Raw genomic sequence first — 11,216 nt, forward strand, 5'->3', positions numbered from 1 at the left:
ATGTCTGATTGTTGAGATTTTCTTGAATCAACCTCACTTGAACAACTAAAAATTTGTATTTAGTTTAGAAGTGAACTGCTTGAAATTCCCAATGTTTTAGAAATAAAGGTTAAGAAATGGATGAGAAAATGGACGAGAAAAGCGTATTGTTGAAATACTAGTCGATGATCACTTGTCTCTGAGAAACAATAGTGGGATACTGTAGTGTTTCCACCAGCCGATCAGAAATAAACGAAAAAGATAAGCTACAAATCCAACTTAAACTCAAACAAATTGAGCTTGAACAAGCCCGTATCGAAGTCTAAAAACAGACAGAACAAGCCAGTATTTAACCTGAAAGTAAAAATAAATGTCTCGAGACCTAAACAAATTCGTATCGTAGCCGAGAAATAAATTAGGCTGAGAGATATAGAAATTAGTCTCAACTGCAATTGACCAAGGCAACATAACAACTTTGAACTTCATCGATATATTGAAATACCACCATGTAGTGGAAAGAAGTTGATAAATAGCTTGTTTGTTTGTTTTCTGAATTTCGCACAAAGCTACTCGAAGGCTATCTATGCTATCCGTCCCTAAGTTAACAATGTAAGACTAGAAGAAAAACAGCTAGTCATCACCACCCACTGCCAACTCTTGGGCTACTCTTTTACCGACGAATAGTGGGATTGACCGTCACATTATAACACCCCCACGGCTGAAAGGGCGAGCATGTTTGGCGCGACGGCGATGCGAACCCGCGACCCTCAGATTACGAGTCGCACGCCTTAACACGCTTGGCCATGCCGGGCCTGATAAATAGCTCAAACATTTTGGGAAAATTGTCCAAATCATTGACTGGCCCACCGAAAAATATCATTATTATTACGAAGTGTTTTAACTGGTAAACCACAAAAATATATGGATTATGATACTGTTAAAGCAGCTATTCTGAAAGAATACAGATTAGTATCGGAGATTTTATCAGCCAAACTTATAACAAATTCGCCTGCGAAAGAGGTTCATTTTGTTCAATGCTGTAATTCTATGGATATAACAACAGTTTCAATAATCAAAAACAATTATATATAATTGAGGAATTTAAATGCTATACAAATGATGACCTAAAAATTTACTCGGATAAAAAGAATGTTGGTTTTTGAATTTCGCACTAAACTACTCAAGGGCTATCTGCGCTAGACGTCCCTAATTTAGCACTGTAAGACTACAGGGAAGGCAGTTAGTCATCACCATCCACCGCCAGCTCTTGGGCTACTCTTTTACCAACCAATAGTGGGATTGACTGTCACATTATAACGCTTCCATGGCTGGAAAGGCGAGCATGTTTGCTGTGATGGGGATTCGAATCCACGACCCTCAAATTACGAGTAGAACGTCTTAACCTCCCTGGCCATGCCGGGCTTAAATAAATGAGGAGTTATTATATAAACCTGATGGGTTATCTGGCATAGGACTGTTCTTCTACGGGTCAGTGATAAACGTACAGAGTTCTGAAACATATATGTATCGATTGCCCACTGTACATAGAATGTAAATAAGGCACCGCTTATCTTTTCACTAACAATAAAATAAAACTGATTGCATCAACAAATTGAAATTCTAAATGATAAAACTAAAATTATGAAATTCGATACAGATCCAAGTCAATTTAGAGGATGCAAAAAATAAATAATAACAGATACTTAATAATTTTTTATAAATGTATTTTTACTGACTAAAAATTAATTTCATAAAATAAAACTAAGTGTTTCGCACTCTTGAGTTATTTTTGAATTACTGAGGTTCGAAGAGATGATTGTTCGAATAGTTAGAAAGTGTCTTACACTTATCCTGATAAACTTGAGCTAGTTGGGATTTAGAAGTGATTTTCCTAAAAGAAACAGCTAAGTTGTCTTAAAATATAAGAGCTGTATTTTATTGATGTAGTATATTGTGCTAGTTTTCACATGACGTCCATTTCCTCTGAAGTATTGTTAGATAAGATCATAATTAACTTTTCTATTAAACTTACAATAATGAAGTGAGATTTTTTAAGATGTGATTCATAAACATGGGAATTTTGCCACGAAAGAAGCTTATTGTTTGTTCCACAATGATACCAACAGAAACAATAACGAAATGCGGATTTACGTTTTAGGAAAGTGCTAGGTTTTTAGGTGTACACAGAGTTACCGCTGATACGATACCCATACTGGAGAACATTAAAAACAAGAAAACAAAGCATAAGGTTTAATCATATAGCCAGAATCTATGGCATCTATACTCAACAGTAACCAGGATGTTAACTAATATGTATATAACATGCAGAGTATTTTATGATGTCTAACAAGTCGGTGACTTCACTTCAGTCACCGTTATACATGTACACTGGGCAGGTCAACAATACTTGAGAGTAAGGTATACTAATTAACTTTGTGTTCTCATACTTGAATGAATGTATAAGTTTATGAAAGACAGGTATACTAATTAACTTTGTGTTCTCATACTTGAAGGAATGTATAAGTTTATGAAATACAGGTATACTAATTAACTTTGTGTTCTGATACTTGAAGGAATGTATATGTTTACGAAAGACAGGTATACTAATTAACTTTGTGTTCTCATACTTGAATGAATGTATAAGTTTATGAAATACAGGTATACTAATTAACTTTGTGTTCTGATACTTGAAGGAATGTATAAGTTTATGAAATACAGGTATACTAATTAACTTTGTGTTCTGATACTTGAAGGAATGTATACGAAAGTTTACGAAAGAATGTAGGTATACTAATTAACTTTGTGTTCTCATACTTGAAGGAATGTATAAGTTTATGAAATACAGGTATACTAATTAACTTTGTGTTCTGATACTTGAAGGAATGTATATGTTTACGAAAGACAGGTATACTAATTAACTTTGTGTTCTCATACTTGAAGGAATGTATAAGTTTACGAAAGACAGGTATACTAATTAACTTTGTGTTCTCATACTTGAAGGAATGTATAAGTTTATGAAATACAGGTATACTAATTAACTTTGTGTTCTCATACTTGAATGAATGTATAAGTTTGTGAAATACAGGTATACTAATTAACTTTGTGTTCTGATACTTGAAGGAATGTATATGTTTACGAAAGACAGGTATACTAATTAACTTTGTGTTCTCATACCTGAAGGATTGTATAAGTTTATGAAAGACAGGTATACTAATTAACTTTGTGTTCTCATACTTGAAGGAATGTATAAGTTTGTGAAAGACAGGTATACTAATTAACTTTGTGTTCTGATACTTCAAGGAATGTATAAACTCATGTTTGTGAAATTATTCTTTATTTTCAAACATTCAAAAACTATAACTTCTTTATCTTATCAGTTGACAGTAGCCAGTTTTTCCATGATAATTAGATGTGGGGTAACAAAGTTTAACTTCCATTTCTCTACACGTATAGTAAATTTCTCATAATAGTTCTTTCTTTCAGTTCTCTATGACTTTATTAATATTTACCAAACATAATAATGCAAATGTGTATGTGTATATATATATAAATATGTTCAACATATACAAATTAATTTCTGTGTGTAAAAGTGTTGCGATGCACCTTTTCCTTTTGAATTACTAACACCGATCATTTATTGCCCTATATCATACATATTTCTGTAGACATAAACATATAACACTGTCAACACAATTCAGTAGAAAGAACTCAACAGACGAGAAATGGATAAAAACAGGATAAAAACAACAAATGCTTGCTAGCATTCTGTTCTTCTCTTTAGTGTAAATCACAATCAGTAAATGATCCAGTCAGTCACATATTCCAGCATTGCTATTTAATGTTCCTTCTCTTGTTTTTCAATTCTTTTTTTCTTTTTTCAATATTTGCTGTCACGTTTCTGTGTTTTTCTTTTATTTCTTCACATCTTATCACGTATATAACCAAACATCTGTGAACAAGTATTTCCAGTAATTTCACTTACTGTATAATGTACAGGTAGCTACAATAGCCTAGCATTCTTCCTGATGTCCCAGATGTGGCTGTGATCACATCTTCAGTTGGCCTTTACGGAAAAATAACGCTAAAATCTGAGGTTCGATTTCCCGCGGTGGGTGAAAGCGCAAATAACCTATTGTGCAGCTTTGCGAGTAAAAACAAAAACCTCACAGTCGCAAAGTTCATAAAATATTAAATAAATAACTTACACTACATAATTCCATTCTGTAGTTCTGCTATAGTTAACTCCCTTAAACTATTAATCGTTCATAGTTTAGGTCGCACGAGTGTCCTAAAATTTGTGTCACTAGAAATACCAAATTGTTTCTTTGTTTTCTTATAGTACAGCCATATTAAGCTATCTGCTGGGCCCACCGAGCAGAATCAAACCCCTCATTTTAGTGTAGTAAATCCGGAGACATACCGCTGTACCAACGGTGTGGCGAATACCAATTTCCTTTTCTTTCGGCTAATATATTGCCATGGAAACAGCATTACTTACAAGCTGTCGACTTCTCCAATACTTCTTATTCATGACGAGATAATTCATCTTAGTAAGATGGTCCATATTAAAGGAAATAATTTGACATACGACTTTTGTCACTTTGAATTATCCGGAGTCCTAAAGGTTAATTTCAAACATATCCTAAGAATAACAAAAGTTTTCCACAAAAAAGACAGCCTCAGGATTACCAATTGTTCGTGACTCATAAAATTAAAGCATAGTTGATACTAACTTTACATTACTAACTACGTCCACAGTTAGTCGGCCCAGGTAATTAGAGCACTTCACTTGTTATTTGTGGGTCGCGAGTTCGAATCTCATCATATCAAATATGCTCGCACTCTCAGTCGTGGGGATTTTATAAAGTTACGATCAATTCCACTATTTGTTGGTGTACGGATTTACTTTTGTATGTTTATATTAATACCTACGCTTGTTTCAATTTGATGCACGTGACGTAAATTGTTGAATGTGTACTGCGCAAATCTCGTTTGTTCTCCAAATTTGTAGAAGATTCTTGAGAGTAAAGATTAATAATACTTGTTTTACAAAAATGCTTGCATGTTCAAACATTGTTGAACGTTCTAGAATCCCACGTAATTCGTATAAAAGCAGCTAGCCGAGGGGCGGTAATAGAATATTATTGGTCAGCTACAGTCAGGATATTATGAACCTCGGAAGTTATAATTGTGATTGACGCATATTAATCGGAAAATTACAGAATTGGACAAGGAAAGTTTATAAATTTCGGAAATTGCAAACCGTTCAACTTTGGACATTACTATTTCTACGAGGACATTAAATATCTCCGTCGGTTAAAGTCAGCTTATAAGCGGCGTTAGGCCAGCCAAGTTAGCTAGCTTAAGCGAGGTGTGACTTTATCAACTCGGAACTATCATAACTTGTTCGACATGGACCTGGATCGTCGATAAAATATTCACTTCTACAATGGATATGAGGGTCAGTATTGTTTCTAATAATCGTTGTTATAAGTTAAAATATATTTGTATTAAAAAAGAAAATTGTGTGTATCAGTTTGTTGACAAATATAATAAATTTAATATATATTAACATTTAATTAACTTCTAAATAAAATGAAAATTTCCAATTATTTGAAAAATGAATAGCTACTATACGTAACATAATAAATCGGATACTTGTCCGAAATAAATTATAATATATAACATTGGTAAAAGAGTAGCCCAAGAGCTGGCGGTGGGTGATAATGACTAGCTGCCTTCCCTCTAGTCTTACACTGCTATATCAGGGACGGCAGATAGCTCTCAGGCCCGACATGGCAAGGTGGTTAAGGCGCTCGACTCATAATCCGAGAGTCGCGGGTTCGAATCCCCGTCACACCAAATATGACGACCCTTCTAGTAGTGGGGGCGTTATAATGTGACGGCCAATCCCACTATTCTTTGGCAAAAGTGAAGCCCAAAAGTTGACGGTGAGTGGCGAATACTAGCTGCTTTCCCTCTGGTCTTACACTGCTAAAGTAGGGATGGCTAGCGCAGATAGCCCTTGAGTAGCTTTGCGCGAAATTCAAAACAAACAAACAAACTTCCGATCAATATTATATATGAGGTATTATAACACTGCGAAACTTACACGAGGAACGAGACAGTAGACGAATAAATGTCGGCTAAGTGATGGTATTAAGCTATGAAGGGAAGGCGTCTGTGTTGGTATGATTGCTATGTTATTGGTTGTTACCGTATTAAGTTTGTTCAATCAGAAAAGGGTCACGCAGTGATTGGTAGATATGTCAGTAAAGTTATGAATTTTAACATAATTAGGAAGTAATATTTATCCTCAACTGAAAGATGTTACAAGAATAAATAAAAAGGATATTCTGATATTCTGAGCTGAAATCGGAACATTCTCGACACAAAAGTGTCTTGTTGTGCTCCTATGTCTGACGATAACAACAACCAACATTATCGATATAGGTTGGCAAAAGTTCATTTTCAAACTTTAATCAACACATGTACAGTTATGACAGAAAGTGTTCGTACCCCTGCGTCTCGAGTGGTTTTTTGCTCCTAACTTAAAAAGTATCACGATTAGGCTAATAGACGTAGAGTTCGTTATAAATATTATACTAACACACATCTACATAACTTTTTATGTAAATTAAACGACAAATAAACTGTTTATAAACAAATAACAAAAAATAGGAGGAGCAGAAAGGGTTCGTACAGTTCAGAACTTGTGAAAAACTGATATTCCCATGAAATTTTTGTTTAGTTTGGCGAATAAACTACATTATACTATTCAAGAACTGCTATATCAGGGATGCTATATTCATCAATTATGAACAGGCACTTGGTTCATAATTATTGAAATTCAGCCAGAAAAAAAGTGTACTTCCGGCAATTTAGCGCCGTCTCCGTCATTATCTGCTTGGTCATCATGGCGAACAGAAAACAACTGTCCAGTGATTTTAAAAAATCGAATTATTGTAAAATATAAATCTCGTGTGTCTCTTTCCGGTATTGCTACACAAATTAATGTACCAAAATCTACTGTTCAAAGCATAATTGCCAAGTTTAAGCTTACACGATCAACTGCTAACCTCCTTCGTTCCGGACGCCCCACCAAAATTCCAGAGAGAACCAAGAGGAAGGTTCTCAGAGACGCTAGTAAGAACCCTCGTTTAACTCGGAATGACAAACAGAAACTGGTAAAGAAAACCTGGTTGAAGTAAGCACCTCTATAGTTACGAACATGTTACGCTCTTATGGGTTCAAAGCATGCCGTCCTCGTTGAACTCCATATTTAAAGCCTGTTCATTTAGAAGCACGATTGAGGTATGCAAGAAAACATGTAGATAAACCCTTTACCTACTGGAAAAGTATTCTTTGGTCAGACGAGACTAAAATCGAGATTTTCGGCCACAAAGATGTTCGCTATATTTTCTGTAAGAAGAGAGAACGAAATATTCCAAAGAACACCGTCCCTACAGTTAAACACGGAGGTAGCTTGATCATGCTATGGGGTTTCTTCAGCTTTTCTGGTGTAAGCAGTCTTCATCGCGTCAACGGAATCATGAAAAGAGAAGAGTACGTTGATATATTGGGCACTTATATCAAGACTGATGCTCGGAACTTGCGGCTTGGGCGTCGTTGGATCTTCCAGCACGTCAATGACCCTAAGCACACATCGAAATATGTGCAATCCTGGTTGCAGAGGAAGCATATAAGCGTTCTGGAGTGGCCATCGCAGTCACCCGATCTCAGCCCAATTGAAAACGTTTGGCATGAGTTGAAGACCAGGGTTCATCAGAATTATCCGAAAAACATGCTATGAGGAGAGATGGCGTCAAGTAATTCACCTAAAAGGCTGTACAACTGACCATTAAAGTAGACGCACGAACACTTTCTGGCCCTCCTATGTTTGGTTATTTGTTTATAAACAGTTTATTTGTTGTTCAATTTACATAAAAATGTATGTAGACGTGTGTTAGTATAATATTTATAATATGCTCAACTTTCATTATCCTAATCGTGATACTTTTTAACTTATGAGGAAACAACTACTCACGACTCAGGAATACGAAAACTTTACATTGACTGGTGAGATATGAGTGGTTGCGTTTAACAATTACGACAGAAAGTGTTCGTATAAAACAACATTTACAAAAAACAAGTTCAAAACACATCATGACTCAGGCATTAATACGTATTTGTATAATAAAGTAAACCACATAACAAATAATATATAATTATTTTAACAATATATCCCAGCTAACACAAACGACAGAAACATCAACATAGCAAACAACCCCACAAGTAAAATGTTAACAAAATTAACTAAATAATAATAATATAATAATAATAAAATAATAAATAACCAAACAAGAACTCAGAAAAATAACCACAAAAACATAGCTCCGGGAGAAGATGGCATACAAGCTATCACACTTAAAAAAGGCACTCCAAAATTATTTGAGCACCTAACAGCAATTTTTAATCTGTCACTAACTTCTGGATATATCCCAGTTTCTTAGAAGCATACAAACGTATTAATGTTCCATAAAGAAAGAAAGCCAGTGAAAAAAACCAAACAGCTACCGTCTAATCAGCTTGACTAAAACTACCTGAAGTACAAAATGGATTCAGAAAATTCAGACAGACAACCGATCATTTAATTAAACTAACTGAATCCGTAGTAGATAGCTTTAATAAAAGAGAATGCGCTGTCGCTTGCTTTCTCAACAACGAGAAAGCTTTCGACACTGTATAATAGCACAACGGTCTCCAGCTCCCAACGACAGAGATGGGACTACGCGTAGAATTATTCACTGGCTCTCAACGTTTTTGGAAAACATAAAATGGAGAATAAATGTAGAGAGAACGTTCTCAGAGTTATTTGCTCCAGAGGCAGGAGGCCCTCAGGGATGAGTAGTTAGCCCTATCCTCTTCATCTTACATATTAACAATATGACTCTGAACGATTCAAATCATGGATACTCGTCACAGTTCGCCGATGATGTAGCAGCCTGGAAAAGTGCCCCCACACCATCAATAGCAGCTACAAACATATAACTCCAATTAAATAGAATAACTGAATACTGTCATAAAAGTAACCAAACACAAGAAAGAACAACCAGAGTTATATATGAACGGAACACTTCAAACTGCTACAACCACAATTTTTTAGGGTTAGCATACGACTCAAAATTAAAGAGGTTAAACCTCTTAAACAATATTAGAATTAAAATCTGGCAAAGAACAAACTATACTAGGAGTCTAACTGGTTAAAAATAGTAGAACAATAGCCGATAACACATTACAAATTTACGAAACATACATACGACTTGTAATTGACTTTACAGCCCCAGAATGAGCAAACGTAATACCAAAACTAGCGCAAACAATACAAAACACATTACTTACAACAACATATAATAAAGTTCTGAAAACAACTTCCTCCATTTTGATGCACAAATATTCAAACGCAAAAACATCATTAGACAGACTGCTACATAGCACATTACATTATTTCGAGAAAAATTTGAGAAAAAATGACTTATTATGCGAACTAGACAAGTACTGTATGCATGATGATGATAGTCCTAAATACTTCTCCCTAGTGAATATATACACATCCTTGTGCAAATTAATTGAAACAAGGCGGAAAATTACGATTTTTTTCAATTTTTTGCGTTTTATTTCTGATAATCCAAAAATCACTCACAAATTAATACATGATATGACCGCTTTTATTTTTCAGAAGATCATTAATCCGCTTTGGCATCGAGTCCACGAGTTGACTGCAATCTTTACTAATTTTTGGATCGCGGTACCACACCTCAATTATGGCCTCAATTAGCTTATCTTTCGTAGCACAGTCCTTTCCCTAAAGTCTTTCTTTACAAATCGCCCAAAGATTTCAATAGGATTTAAGTCCAGAGATTTTCCAGGCCAGTCCAGCACCTTTATTCGCGTTGTAGTAATAAAATTCTTCACAAGTTTCGATATGTGGCACGGAGCCAGATCTTGCTGAAAAATGCCAGATCCATTTGGAAATCTCTTTTTCAATTCTGGAACGACTCTTCTCTGCAAAACTTCGATGTACTGTGGTCCTCGCATCATACCTTCTACGATATGTAACTTTCCGACGCCATAGTAGCTGAAAAAGCCCCAAAACATCTTCTTCAAGGAATGTTTCACGAACTGACTGATAAGAGATTCTCGAAGTTTCTCACCTAGAGATCTGCGAACATGCAGACTTCTTTGAGCCTGTAAGAAAACGTGAGTCTCGTCACTAAATAACACCTTCCTCCATTGTTCTTGCGTCCAGTTCTTGTATTTCAGACCCCATTGATACCGTTTTTTCTTCATTGAGTTGGTAAAAAATTGTTTTTTGACTGGTCTTCTTGCCCTTCTAACGCAAGTTCGAATGACGTAATATTCCTCAAAATTTCGTCATATATCCCAAAAATAGATCGACCGTACTACAAAACACAGCTAATGACGCCGTCTATGTGAAAAAATGACTATTAAAGGAAATCAGCGGGTCCAGCGTGCCTTCACCGGCTTCCATGCTGAAAATATTGTAAAATGACCATTTTTTTCAATTAATTTACACAAGGGTGTATAAGATATAAAAACAGGCCACTTAATTATCAGACTAAACCTCACAATAGTCATGTACTTTTTCTTTAATTAGAGTACTTATGTGAAGATTCTTAATTTAAGCCTATACATTTTGAAAGTGTAAGATATTATGGAACTGTTTGTGAGAAGTAGTATCTCTGCGCAAACATATCGGAATACAATACATGAACATTGCCCTGAGAGTGGACAGAGTAAGTGCGGTATACTCATAGGTCATATATATCAATAAAAAGAATTTGACCTCCTGAGTTCAAATCTGTAATTAGATCTCAAATCGGTGAAGAGATGACTGAACTATGATTTAAAAGTTTGTGCTTGAAAAAAAAATCAGAGAAGTTCTCTGAGTTGTTGTACCGTGTCTAGAAACAAGGAGGAGACATTAACCACTAGGTATTCTTAAAGCTAAAGCACACATTCATAAACAAATAAGAATTTCTACAGCAACACCCTCTTTAGGAGAGAGCCTTTGACATTGTACGGCTATATGGTGTTTTCAAGTAAAAACTGATTTCCCAACGTGCACATTTGCTCAGGAAATAAGGGAGTGCTTGTATGTGTTTTCTCATAGCAAAGCCACATCGGGTTATTTGCTGTGCCTACCAATTGAAATC

Source organism: Tachypleus tridentatus, chromosome 9 (assembly GCF_004210375.1).
Source record: "Tachypleus tridentatus isolate NWPU-2018 chromosome 9, ASM421037v1, whole genome shotgun sequence".
NCBI classification, from domain to species: Eukaryota; Metazoa; Arthropoda; class Merostomata; order Xiphosura; family Limulidae; genus Tachypleus; species Tachypleus tridentatus.